Source organism: Chiloscyllium punctatum, chromosome 34 (genome assembly GCF_047496795.1).
Source record: "Chiloscyllium punctatum isolate Juve2018m chromosome 34, sChiPun1.3, whole genome shotgun sequence".
NCBI lineage: Eukaryota > Metazoa > Chordata > Chondrichthyes > Orectolobiformes > Hemiscylliidae > Chiloscyllium > Chiloscyllium punctatum.
Window position 1 is genome coordinate 62,469,977 of NC_092772.1, and position 13,574 is coordinate 62,483,550.

The 13,574-nt window shown below is 60.4% G+C and overlaps 1 long non-coding RNA gene across 1 annotated transcript in view; it reads right to left on the reverse strand.

Annotated features, from left to right (window-relative positions):
• Positions 1–6,025: 6,025 nt before the first annotated feature.
• Positions 6,026–13,574, reverse strand: part of LOC140459032 (uncharacterized) — a 43,345-nt gene continuing 35,796 nt past the window's right edge. The window contains exon 4 of the long non-coding RNA XR_011953828.1: positions 6,026–6,136. This is a non-coding gene — a long non-coding RNA (uncharacterized lncRNA). The remainder of the gene's footprint in view (positions 6,137–13,574) is intronic.

The following is a 13,574-nucleotide window of genomic DNA, read 5'->3' on the forward strand; positions in this document are numbered from 1 at the left end:
GGTCAGGGATAGGGGACAGGGATAGGGGTCAGGGATAGGGGTCAGGGATAGGGGTCAGGGATAGGGGTCAGGGAGAGGGGACAGGGATAGGGGTCAGGGATAGGGGTCAGCGAGAGGGGACAGGGATAGGGGACAGGGATAGGGGTCAGGATAGGGGACAGGGATAGGGGTCAGGGATAGGGGTCAGGGATAGGGACAGGGATAGGGGACAGGGATATGGGTCAGGGATAGGAGTCAGGGATAGGAGACAGGGATACGGGACAGGGATAGGGGTCAGGGATAGGGGTCGGGGATAGGGTCAGGGATAGGGGTCAGGGATAGGGGACAGGGATAGGAGTCAGGGATAGGAGACAGGGATAGGGGACAGGGATAGGGGACAGGGATAGGGGACAGGGATAGGGGACAGGGATACGGGACAGGGATAGGGGACAGGGATAGGGGACAGGGATAGGGGTCAGGATAGGGGACAGGGATAGGGGTCAGGGATAGGGGTCAGGGATAGGGGACAGGGATAGGGGACAGGGATAGGGGACAGGGATAGGGGACAGGGATAGGGGTCAGGGATAGGGGACAGGGATAGGAGACAGGGATAGGGGACAGGGATAGGGGACAGGGATAGGTGACAGGGATAGGGGACATCGATAGGGGTCAGGGATAGGGGACAGGGATAGGAGACAGGGATAGGGGTCAGGGATAGGGGACAGGGATAGGGGACAGGGATAGGGGACAGGGATAGGGGACAGGGATAGGGGTCAGGGATAGGGGACAGGGATAGGGGACAGGGATATGGGACAGGGATAGGGGACAGGGATAGGGGTCAGGGATAGGCGACAGGGATAGTGGTCAGGGATAGGGGACAGGGATAGGGGACAGGGATAGGGGTCAGGGATAGGGGTCAGGGATAGGGGACAGGGATAGGGGACAGGGATAGGCAACAGGAATTGGGGTCAGGGATAGGAGACAGGAATAGGAGACTGGGAAAGGGGACAGGGATAGGGGAGAGGGATAGGGAACAGGGATAGGGGACAGGGAGAGGGGGACAGGGATAGGGGACAGGGATAGGGTTCAGGGATAGGGGACAGGGATGGGGACAGGGATAGGAGACAGGGATAGGGGTCAGGGATAGGGGACATGGATACGGGACAGGGATAGAGGACATGTTCTGGATTCCAAATCCACGTGACCATGCAGTCAACCAAACATCAGGAATTCAGGATCCTGAGAAGGCATCAGTCTGGAAAAGAAATCCCTGTAAAGGGGATCGGGGATAGACTGCCTACTCCCTGTAAAGGGGATCGGGGATAGACTGCCCACTCCCTATAAAGGGGATCGGGGATAGACTGCCTACTCCCTGTAAAGGGGATCTGGGATAGACTGCCCTCTCCCTGTAAAGGGTATCGGGGATAGACTGCCTTCTCCCTGTAAAGGGGATCTGGGATAGACTGCCCTCTCCCTGTAAAGGGGATCGGGGATAGACTGCCTTCTCCCTGTAAAGGGGATCGGGGATAGACTGCCTTCTCCCTGTAAAGGGGATCGGGGATAGACTGCCCACTCCCTATAAAGGGGATCGGGGATAGACTGCCTACTCCCTGTAAAGGGGATCTGGGATAGACTGCCCTCTCCCTGTAAAGGGGATCGGGGATAGACTGCCTTCTCCCTGTAAAGGGGATCTGGGATAGACTGCCCTCTCCTGTAAAGGGGATCCGGGATAGACTGCCCTCTCCCTGTAAAGGGGATCCGGGATAGACTGCCCACTCCCTGTAAAGGGGATCTGGGATAGACAGCACACTCCCTGTAAAGGGTATCTGGGATAGACTGCCCTCTCCCTGTAAAGGGGATCGGGGATAGACTGCCCACTCCCTGTAAAGGGGATGGGGATATACTGCCCACTCCCTGTAAAGGGGATCTGGGATAGACTGCCCACTCCTGTAAAGGGGATTGGGGATAGACTGCACACTCCGTGTAAAGGGGATCGGGGATAGACTGCCCACTCCCTGTAAAGGGGATCGGGGATAGACTGCCCTCTCCCTGTAAAGGGGATGGGGATAGACTGCCCTCTCCCTGTAAAGGGGATGGGGATATACTGCCCACTCCCTGTAAAGGGGATCTGGGATAGACTGCCCACTCCCTGTAAAGGGGATTGGGGATAGACTGCCCTCTCCCAGTAAAGGGGATCGGGGATAGACCACCCACTCCCTGTAAAGGGGATCGGGGATAGACTGCCCTCTCCCTGTAAAGGGGATCGGGGATAGACTGCCCTCTCCCTGGAAAGGGGATCGGGATAGACTGCCCACTCCCTTTAAAGGGGATGGGGATAGACTGCCCACTCCCTGTAAAGGGGATGGGGATAGACTGCCCTGTCCCTGTAAAGGGGATCGGGGATAGACTGCCCTCTCCCTGTAAAGGGGATCGGGGATAGACTGCCCACTGCCTGTAAAGGGGATCTGGGATAGACTGCCCTCTCCCTGTAAAGGGGATCCGGGAAAGACTGCCCACTCCCTGTAAAGGGGATCCGGGATAGACTGCCCTCTCCCTGTAAAGGGGATCGGGGATAGACTGCCCAATCCCTGTAAAGGGGATCTGGGATAGACCTGCCCTCTCCCTGTAAAGGGGATCCGGGAAAGACTGCCCACTCCCTGTAAAGGGGTTCTGGGATATACTGCCCTCTCCCTGTAAAGGGGATCGGGGATAGACTGCCCACTCCCTGTAAAGGGGATCTGGGATAGACTGCCCACTCCCTGCAAAGGGGATCTGGGATACACTGCCCACTCCCTGTAAAGAGGATCTGGGATAGACTGCCCCACTCCCTGTAAAGGGGATCGGGGATAGACTGCCCTCTCCCTGTAAAGGGGATCGGGGAGAGACTGCCCTCTCCCAGTAAAGGGGATCGGGGATAGACCTGCCCTCTCCCTGTAAAGGGGATCGGGGATAGACTGCCCTCTCCCAGTAAAGGGGATCGGGGATAGACTGCCCTATCCCTGTAAAGGGGATCGGGGATAGCCTGCCCACTCCCTGTAAAGGGGATCGGGGATAGACTGCCCACTCCCTGTAAAGGGGATCGGGGATAGACTGCCCTCTCCCTGTAAAGGGGATCGGGGATTGACTGCCCACTCCCTGAAAGGGGATCTGGGATAGACTGCCCACTCCCTGTAAAGGGGATCCTGGGATAGACTGCCCACTCCCTGTAAAGGGGATCAGGGATAGACGGCCCACTCCCTGTAAAGGGGATCTGGGATAGACTGCCCTGTCCCTGTAAGGGGATGCGGGATAGACTGCCCTCTCCCTGTAAAGGGGATCTGGGATAGACTGCCCACTCCCTGTAAAGGAGATCGGGGATAGACTTCCCACTCCCTGTAAAGGGGATCGAGGATAGACTGCCCACTCCCTGTAAAGGGGATCGGGGATAGACTGCCCACTCCCTGTAAAGGGGATCCGGGATAGACTGCACACTCCCTGTAAAGGGGATCGAGGATAGACTGCCCACTCCCTGTAAAGGGGATCGGGGATAGACTGCCCACTCCCTGTAAAGGGGATCCGGGATTGACTGCGCACTCCCTGTAAAGGGGATCGAGGATAGACTGCCCACTCCCTGTAAAGGGGATCGGGGATAGACTGCCCAATCCCTGTAAAGCGGATCTGGGATAGACTGCCCACTCCTTGTAAAGGGGATCGGGGATAGACTGCCCTCTCCCTGTAAAGGGGATCGGGGATAGACTGCCCAATCCCTTTAAAGGGGATCGGGAATAGACTGCCCTCTCCCTGTAAAGGGGATCGGGGATAGACTGCCCACTCCCTGTAAAGGGGATCGGGGATAGACTGCCCTCTCCCTGTAAAGGGGATCTGGGATAGACTGCCCTCTCCCTGTAAAGGGGATCTGGGATACACTGCCCACCTCCCTGTAAAGAGGATTGAGGATAGACTGCACACTCCCTGTAAAGGGGATAGGGATAGACTGCCCTCTCCCTGTAAAGGGGATCTGGGATAGACTGCCCTCTCCCTGTAAAGGGGATCGGGGATAGACTGCCCTCTCCCTGTAAAGGGGATCGGGGATAGACTGCCCTCTCCCTGTAAAGGGGATGTGGGATAGACTGCCCTCTCCCCTGTAAAGGGGATCGGGATTAACTGCCCTCTCCCTGTAAAGGGGATCGGGATAAACTGCCCACTCCCTGTAAAGGAGATCGGGGATAGACGGCCCACTCCCTGTAAAGGGGATCCGGGATAGACTGCCCACTCCCTGTAAAGGGGATCGGGGATAGACTTGCCCACTCCCTGTAAAGGGGATTGGGGATAGACTGCCCACTCCCTGTAAAGGGGATCTGGGATAGACTGCCCTCTCCCTGCAAAGGGGATCGGGGATAGACTGCCCACTCCCTGTAAAGGGGATCTGGGATAGACTGCCCACTCCCAGTAAAGGGGATCTGGATAGACTGCCCACTCCCTGTAAAGGGGATCGGGGATAGACTGCCCACTCCCTGTAAAGGGGATCTGGGATAGACTGCCCACTCCCTGTAAAGGGGATCGGGGATAGACTGCCCACTCCCAGTAAAGGGGATCTGAGATAGAATGCCCTCTCCCTGTAAAGGGGATCCGGGATAGACTGCCCTCTCCCTGTAAAGGCGATCGGGGATAGACTGCCCACTCCCTGGAAAGGGGATCTGGGATATACTGCCCTCTCCCTGTAAAGGGGATCGGGGATAGACTGCCCACTCCCTGTAAAGGGGATCGGGGATAGACTGCCCTCTCCGTGTAAAGGGGATTGGGGGATAGACTGCCCACACCCTGTAAAGGGGATCGGGGATAGACTGCCCTCTCCCTGTAAAGGGGATCGGGATAGACTGCCCTCTCCCTGTAAAGGGGATGTGGATAGACTGCCCTCTCCCTGTAAAGGGGATCGGGGATAGACTGCCCTCTCCCTGTAAAGGGGATCGGGGATAGACTGCCCTCTCCCTGTAAAGGGGATGGGGATAGACTGCCCTCTCCCTGTAAAGGGGATGGGGATAGACTGCCCTCTCCCTGTAAAGGGGATCTGGGATAGACTGCCCTGTCCCTGTAAAGGGGATCTGGGATAGACTGCCCTCTCCCTGTAAAGGGGATCGGGGATAGACTGCCCACTCCCTGTAAAGGGGATCGGGGATAGACTGCCCTCTCCCTGTAAAGGGGATCGGGGATAGACTGCCCTCTCCCTGTAAAGGGGATGGGGATAGACTGCCCTCTCCCTGTAAAGGGGATCTGGGATAGACTGCCCTGTCCCTGTAAAGGGGATCTGGATAGACTGCCCTCTCCCTGTAAAGGGGATCGGGGATAGACTGCCCACTCCCTGTAAAGGGGATCGGGGATAGACTGCCCTGTCCCTGTAAAGGGGATCTGGGATAGACTGCCCTCTCCCTGTAAAGGGGATGGGGATAGACTGCCCTCTCCCTGTAAAGGGGATCTGGGATAGACTGCCCTCTCCCTGTAAAGGGGATCGGGGATAGACTGCCCTGTCCCTGTAAAGGGGATCTGGGATAGACTGCCCTCTCCCAGTAAAGGGGATGGGGATAGACTGCCCTCTCCCTGTAAAGGGGATGGGGATAGACTGCCCTCTCCCTGTAAAGGGGATCTGGGATAGACTGCCCTCTCACTGTAAAGGGGATCTGGGATAGACTGCCCTCTCCCTGTGAAGGGGATCGGGGATAGACTGCCCTCTCCCTGTAAAGGGGATCGGGGATAGACTGCCCACTCCCTGTAAAGGGGATCTGGGATAGACTGCCCACTCCCTGTAAAGGGGATGGGGATAGACTGCCCTCTCCCTGTAAAGGGGATCTGGGATAGACTGCCCTCTCCCTGTAAAGGGGATTTCGGTAACACTGCCCTCTCTATGTAAAGGGGACCTGGTAATATTTAGCCCTGGTGTTATTATGGATTCCTGTATCTTGCCCACTGTGATTGGGGTCAATTTACCGAACATTTACATCAGGATCTGTCACTGGTTAGGGGACTGTTGGATGTGTCTGTTTGGGAATTGTGCTGACATATCCCAGCAGCACTCCACCATTGACTCCTTCAAGTTATCGTTCACATTCCAGACATCCACGTACTTATCCTCATCATAACGAAGACGTAACCTGCTAACCAGCTTAAACTGGTTAACATTCAGCTGGAACACGGACCAGTTACAACATGAGAATCTGGTACACAATACAGGCCAGAAACCACACAACGACCATACTACAGCAATGATCAGAGCACTCCCTCAGCACTGACCCTCCGACAGTGCCCACTCCCTCAGCACTGACCCTCCGACAGTGCCCACTCCCTCAGCGCTGACCCTCCGACAGTGCCCACTCCCTCCACACTGACCCTCCGACAGTGCCCACTCCCTCAGCACTGACCCTCCAACAGTGCCCACTCCCTCAGCACTGACTGTCCGACAGTGCCCACTCCCTCAGCACTGACCCTCCGACAGTGCCCACTCCCTCAGCACTGACCCTCCGACAGTGCCCACTCCCTCAGCACTGACTGTCCGACAGTGCGGCACTCCCTCAGCACTGACCCTGTGAAAGTGCCCACTCCCTCAGCACTGACCCTCTGACAGTGCCCACTCCCTCAGCACTGACCCTCTGACAGCGCCCACTCCCTCAGCACTGACCTTCCGACAGTGCCCACTCCCTCAGCACTGACCCTCCAACAGTGCCCCCTCCCTCAGCACTGACCCTCCGACAGTGCCCACTCCCTCAGCACTGACCCTCCGACAGTGCCCACTCCCTCAGCACTGACCCTCCGACAGTGCCCACTCCCTCAGCACTGAACCTCCGACAGTGCCCACTCCCTCAGCACTGACCCTCCGACAGTGCCCACTCCCTCGGCACTGACCCTCCGACATTGCCCACTCTCTCAGCAATGACTCTCTGACAGTGCCTACTCCCTCAGCATTGAGCCTCCGACAGTGCCCACTCCCTCAGCACTGACCCTCCGACAGTGCCCACTCCCTCAGCACTGACCCTCTGACAGTGCCCACTCCACAGCACTGACCCTCCGACAGTGCCCACTCCCTCAGCACTGACCCTCCGACAGTGCCCACTCCCTCAGCACTGACCCTCCGACAGTGCCCACTCCCTCAGCACTGACTCTCTGACAGTGCCCACTCCCTCAGCACTGACCCTCCGACAGTGTCCCCTCCCTCAGCACTGACCCTCCGACAGTGCCCACTCCCTCAGTACTGACCCTCCGGACAGTACAGCACTCCCTCAGCACTGACCCTCCGACAGTGCCCACTCCCTCAGCACTGACCCTCCGACAGTGTCCACTCCCTCAACACTGACCCTCCGACAGTGCCCATCCTTCAGCACTGACGCTCCGACAGTGCCCCCCTCCCTCAGTACTGACCCTCCGACAGTACCCACTCCCTCAGTACTGACCCTCCGACAGTACCCACTCCCTCAGCACTGACCCTCTGACAGTGCCCACTCCCTCAGCACTGACCCTCTGACAGTGCCCACTCCCTCAGCACTGACCCTCCGACAGTACCCCCCTCCCTAAGTACTGACCCTCTGACAGTGCCCACCTCCCTCAGTACAGACCCTCCGACAGTGCCCACTCCCTCAGCACTGACCCTCTGACAGTGCCCACTCCCTCAGCACTGACCCTCTGACAGTGCCCACTCCCTCAGCACTGACCCTCCGACAGTGCCCACTCCCTCGGCACTGACCCTCCGACATTGCCCACTCTCTCAGCAATGACTCTCTGACAGTGCCTACTCCCTCAGCACTGACCCTCCGACAGTGCCCACTCCCTCAGCACTGACCTTCCGACAGTGCCCTCTCCCTCAGCACTGACCCTCCGACAGTGCCCACTCCCTCAGCACTGCACCTCCGACAGTGCCCACTCCCTCAGCACTGACCCTCCGACAGTGCCCACTCCCTCGGCACTGACCCTCCGACATTGCCCACTCTCTCAGCAATGACCCTCTGACAGTACCCCCTCCCTAAGTACTGACCCTCTGACAGTACCCCCTCCCTAAGTACTGACCCTCCGACAGTACGTACTCCCTCAGCACTGACGTTCCGACAGTGCCCACCCCCTCAGCTTGGACTCTCTGACAGTGCCCACTCCCTCAGCAGTGACCCTCCAACAGGGCCCACTCCCTCAGTACTGACCCTCCGACAGTGCCCACTCCCTCAGCACTGACCATCCGACCGTGCCCACTCCCTCAGCACTGACCCTCCGACAGTGCCCACTCCCTCAGCACTGACCCTCTGACAGTGCCCACTCCCTCAGCACTGACCCTCTGACAGTCCCCACTCCCTCAGCACTGACCCTCCGACAGTGACCACTCCCTCAGCACTGACCCTCCGACAGTGCCCCCTCCCTCAGCACTGACCCTCCGACAGTGCCCACTCCCTCAGCACTGACCCTCTGACAGTGCCCACTCCCTCAGCACTGACCCTCCGACAGTGCCCACCCCCTCAGCACTGACCCTCCGAGAGTGCCCACTCCCTCAGCACTGACACTCCGACCGTGCCCACTCCTCAGCACTGACCCTCCGACAGTGCCCACTCCCTCAGTACTGACCCTCCGACAGTACCCACTCCCTCAGCACTGACCCTCCGACAGTGCCCACTCCCTCAGCACTGACCCTCCGACAGTGCCCACTCCCTCAGCACTGACCCTCCGACAGTGCCCACTCCGTCAGCACTGACCCCTCCCACAGTGCCCACCCCCTCAGCTTGGACTCTCCAACAGTGCCCACTCCCTCAGCACTGACCCTGTGACAGTGTACACTCCCTCAGCACTGACCCTCCGGCAGTTTCCCCTCCCTCAGCACTGACCCTCCGACAGTGCCCACTCCCTCAGCACTGACCCTCTGACAGTGCCCACTCCCTCAGCACTGACCCTCTGACAGTGCCCACTCCCTCAGCACTGACCCTCCGACAGTGCTCACTCCCTCAGCACTGACCCTCCGACAGTGCCCACCTCCCTCAGCACTGACCCTCCGACAGTGCCCACTCCCTCAGCACTGACCCTCCGACAGTGCCCACCCCCTCAGCTTGGACTCTCCAACAGTGCCCACTCCCTCAGCACTGACCCTCAGACAGTGCCCACTCCCTCAGCACTGACCCTCCGACAGTGCCCACTACCTCAGTACTGACCCTCCGACAGTACCCACTCCCTCAGCACTGACCCTCCGAGAGTGCCCACTCCCTCAGCACTGACACTCCGACGTGCCCACTCCCTCAGCACTGACCCTCCGACAGTGCCCACTACCTCAGTACTGACCCTCCGACAGTACCCACTCCCTCAGCACTGACCCTCCGACAGTGCCCACTCCCTCAGCACTGACCCTCCGACAGTGCCCACTCCCTCAGCACTGACCCTCCGACAGTGCCCACTCCCTCAGCACTGACCCTCCCACAGTGCCCACCCCCTCATCTTGGACTCTCCAACAGTGCCCACTCCCTCAGCACTGACCCTGTGACAGTGTACACTCCCTCAGCACTGACTCTCCGGCAGTTTCCCCTCCCTCAGCACTGACCCTCCGACAGGGCCCACTCCCTCAGTACTGACCCTCCGACAGTGCCCACTCCCTCAGCACTGACCCTCCGACAGTGCTCACTCCCTCAGCACTGACCCTCCGACAGTGCCCACTCCCTCAGCACTGAGCCTCCGACAGTGCCCACTCCCTCAGCACTGACCCTCCGACAGTGCCCACCCCCTCAGCTTGGACTCTCCAACAGTGCCCACTCCCTCAGCACTGACCCTCCGACAGTGCCCACTCCCTCAGCACTGACCCTCTGACACTGTCCCCTCCCTCAGCACTGACACTCTGACAGTGCCCACTCCCTCAGCACTGACCCTCCGACAGTGCCCACTCCCTCAGCACTGACACTCTGACAGTGCCCACTCCCTCAGCACTGACCCTCCGACAGTGCCCACTCCCTCAGCACTGACACTCTGACAGTGCCCCACTCCCTCAGCACTGACCCTCCGACAGTGCCCACTCCCTCAGCACTGACCCTCCGACAGTGCCCACTCCCTCAGCACTGACCCTCTGACACTGTCCCCTCCCTCAGCACTGACACTCTGACAGTGCCCACTCCCTCAGCACTGACCCTCCGACAGTGCCCACTCCCTCACCACTGACCCTCCGACAGTGCCCACTCCCTCAGCACTGACCCTCCGACAGTGCCCACCCCCCTCAGCTTGGACTCTCCAACAGTGCCCACTCCCTCAGCACTGACCCTCCGACAGTGCCCACTCCCTCAGCACTGACCCTCTGACAGTGTGCCCTCCCTCAGCACTGACACTCTGACAGTGCCCACTCCCTCAGCACTGACCCTCCGACAGTGCCCACTCCCTCAGCACTGACCCTCCGACAGTGCCCACTCCCTCAGCACTGACCCTCCGACAGTGCCCACTCCCTCAGCACTGACCCTCCGACAGTGCCCACCCCCTCAGCTTGGACTCTCCAACAGTGCCCACTCCCTCAGCACTGACCCTCCGACAGTGCCCAACCCCTCAGCTTGGACTCTCCAACAGTGCCCACTCCCTCAGCACTGACCCTGTGACAGTGCCCACTCCCTCAGCACTGACCCTCCGACAGTGCCCACTCCCGCAGCACTGACCCTCCGACAGTGCCCACCCCCTCAGCTTGGACTCTCCAACAGTGCCCACTCCCTCAGCACTGACCCTCTGACAGTGTCCCCTCCCACAGCACTGACCCTCCGACAGTGCCCACTCCCTCAGCACTAACCCTCTGACAGTTGCCACTCCCTCAGCACTGACCCTCCGACAGTGCCCACTCCCTCAGCACTGACCCTCCGACAGTGCTCACGCCCTCAGCACTGACCCTCCGACAGTGCCCACTCCCTCAGCACTGACCCTCCGACAGTGCCCACTCCCTCAGCACTGACCCTCCGACAGTGCCCACTCCCTCAGCACTGACCCTCCGACCGTGCCCACTCCCTCAGCACTGACACTCCGACAGTGCCCACTCCCTCAGCACTGACCCTCCGACAGTGCCCACTCCCTCAGCACTGACCCTCTGACAGTGCCCACTCCCTCAGCACTGACCCTCCGACAGTGCTCACTCCCTCAGCACTGACCCTCCGACAGTGCCCACTCCCTCAGCACTGACCCTCCGACAGTGCCCACTCCCTCAGTACTGACCCTCCGACAGTGCCCACTCCCTCAGCACTGACCCTCTGACAGTGCCCACTCCCTCAGCACTGACCCTCCGACAGTGCCCACTCCCTCAGCACTGACTCTCCGGCAGTTCCCCCTCCCTCAGCACCGACCCCCCGACAGTGCCCACTCCCTCAGCACTGACCCTCTGACAGTGCCCACTCCCTCAGCACTGACCCTCTGACAGTGTCCCCTCCCTCAGCACTGACCCTCTGACAGTGCCCACTCCCCTCAGCACTGACCCTCTGACAGTTGCCACTCCCTCAGCACTGACCCTCCGACAGTGCCCACTCCCTCAGCACTGACCCTCTGACAGTGCTCACAACCCTCAGCACTGACCCTCCGACAGTGCCCACTCCCTCAGCACTGACCCTCCGACAGTGCCCACTCCCTCAGCACTGACCCTCCGACCGTGCCCACTCCCTCAGCACTGACCCTCCGACCGTGCCCACTCCCTCAGCACTGACCCTCCGACAGTGCCCACTCCCTCAGCACTGACCCTCTGACAGTGCCCACTCCCTCAGCACTGACCCTCCGACAGTGCCCACTCCCTCAGCACTGACCCCCCGACAGTGACCACTCCCTCAGCACTGACCCTCTGACAGTGCCCACTCCCTCAGCACTGACCCTCTAACAGTGCCCACTCCTCAGACCTGACCCTCTGACTGTGCCCACTCCCTCAGACCTGACCCTCTGACAGTGCCCGCTCCCTCAGCATTGACCCTCCGACAGTGCCCACTCCCTCAGCACTGACCCTCCGACAGTGCCCACTCCCTCAGCACTGACCCTCTGACAGTTGCCACTCCCTCAGCACTGACCCTCCGACAGTGCCCACTCCCTCAGCACTGACCCTCTGACAGTGCCCACTCCCTCAGCACTGACCCTCCGACAGTGCCCACTCCCTCAGTACTGACCCACCGACAGTACCCACTCCCTCAGCACTGACCCTCCGACAGTGCCCACTCCCTCAGCACTGACCCTCCGACAGTGCCCACTCCCTCAGCACTGACCCTCCGACAGTGCCCACTTCCCTCAGCACTGACCCTCCCACAGTGCCCACCCCCTCAGCTTGGACTCTCCAACAGTGCCCACTCCCTCAGCACTGACCCTATGACAGTGCCCACTCCCTCAGCACTGACTCTCCGGCAGTTTCCCCCTCCCTCAGCACTGACCCTCCGACAGTGCCCACTCCCTCAGCACTGACCCTCTGACAGTGCCCACTCCCTCAGCACTGACCCTCTGACAGTGCCCACTCCCTCAGCACTGACCCTCCGACAGTGCTCACTCCCTCAGCACTGACCCTCCGACAGTGCCCACTCCCTCAGCACTGACCCTCCGACAGTGCCCACTCCCTCAGCACTGACCCTCCGACAGTGCCCACCCCCTCAGCTTGGACTCTCCAACAGTGCCCATCCCTCAGCACTGACCCTCCGACAGTGCCCACTCCCTCAGCACTGACCCTCTGACAGTGTCCCCTCCCTCAGCACTGACACTCTGACAGTGCCCACTCCCTCAGCACTGACCCTCCGACAGTGCCCACTCCCTCAGCACTGACCCTCCGACAGTGCCCACTCCCTCAGCACTGACCCTCCGACAGTGCCCACTCCCTCAGCACTGACCCTCCGACAGTGCCCACCCCCTCAGCTTGGACTCTCCAACAGTGCCCACTCCCTCAGCACTGACCCTCCGACAGTGCCCACTCCCTCAGCACTGACCCTCTGACAGTGTGCCCTCCCTCAGCACTGACACTCTGACAGTGCCCACTCCCTCAGCACTGACCCTCCGACAGTGCCCACTCCCTCAGCACTGACCCTCCGACAGTGCCCACTCCATCAGCACTGACCCTCCGACAGTGCCCACTCCCTCAGCACTGACCCTCCGACAGTGCCCACCCCCTCAGCTTGGACTCTCCAACAGTGCCCACTCCCTCAGCACTGACCCTCTGACAGTGTCCCCTCCCTCAGCACTGACCCTCCGACAGTGCCCACTCCCCTCAGCACTAACCCTCTGACAGTTGCCACTCCCTCAGCACTGACCCTCCGACAGTGCCCACTCCCTCAGCACTGACCCTCCGACAGTGCTCACTCCCTCAGCACTGACCCTCCGACAGTGCCCGCTCCCTCAGCACTGACCCTCCGACAGTGCCCACTCCCTCAGCACTGACCCTCCGACCGTGCCCACTCCCTCAGCACTGACCCTCCGACAGTGCCCACTCCCTCAGCACTGACCCTCCGACAGTGCCCACTCCCTCAGCACTGACCCTCTGACAGTGCCCACTCCCTCAGCACTGACCCTCCGACAGTGCTCACTTCCCTCAGCACTGACCCTCCGACAGTGCCCACTCCCTCAGCACTGACCCTCCGACAGTGCCCACTCCCTCAGCACTGACTCTCCGGCAGTTCCCCCTCCCTCAG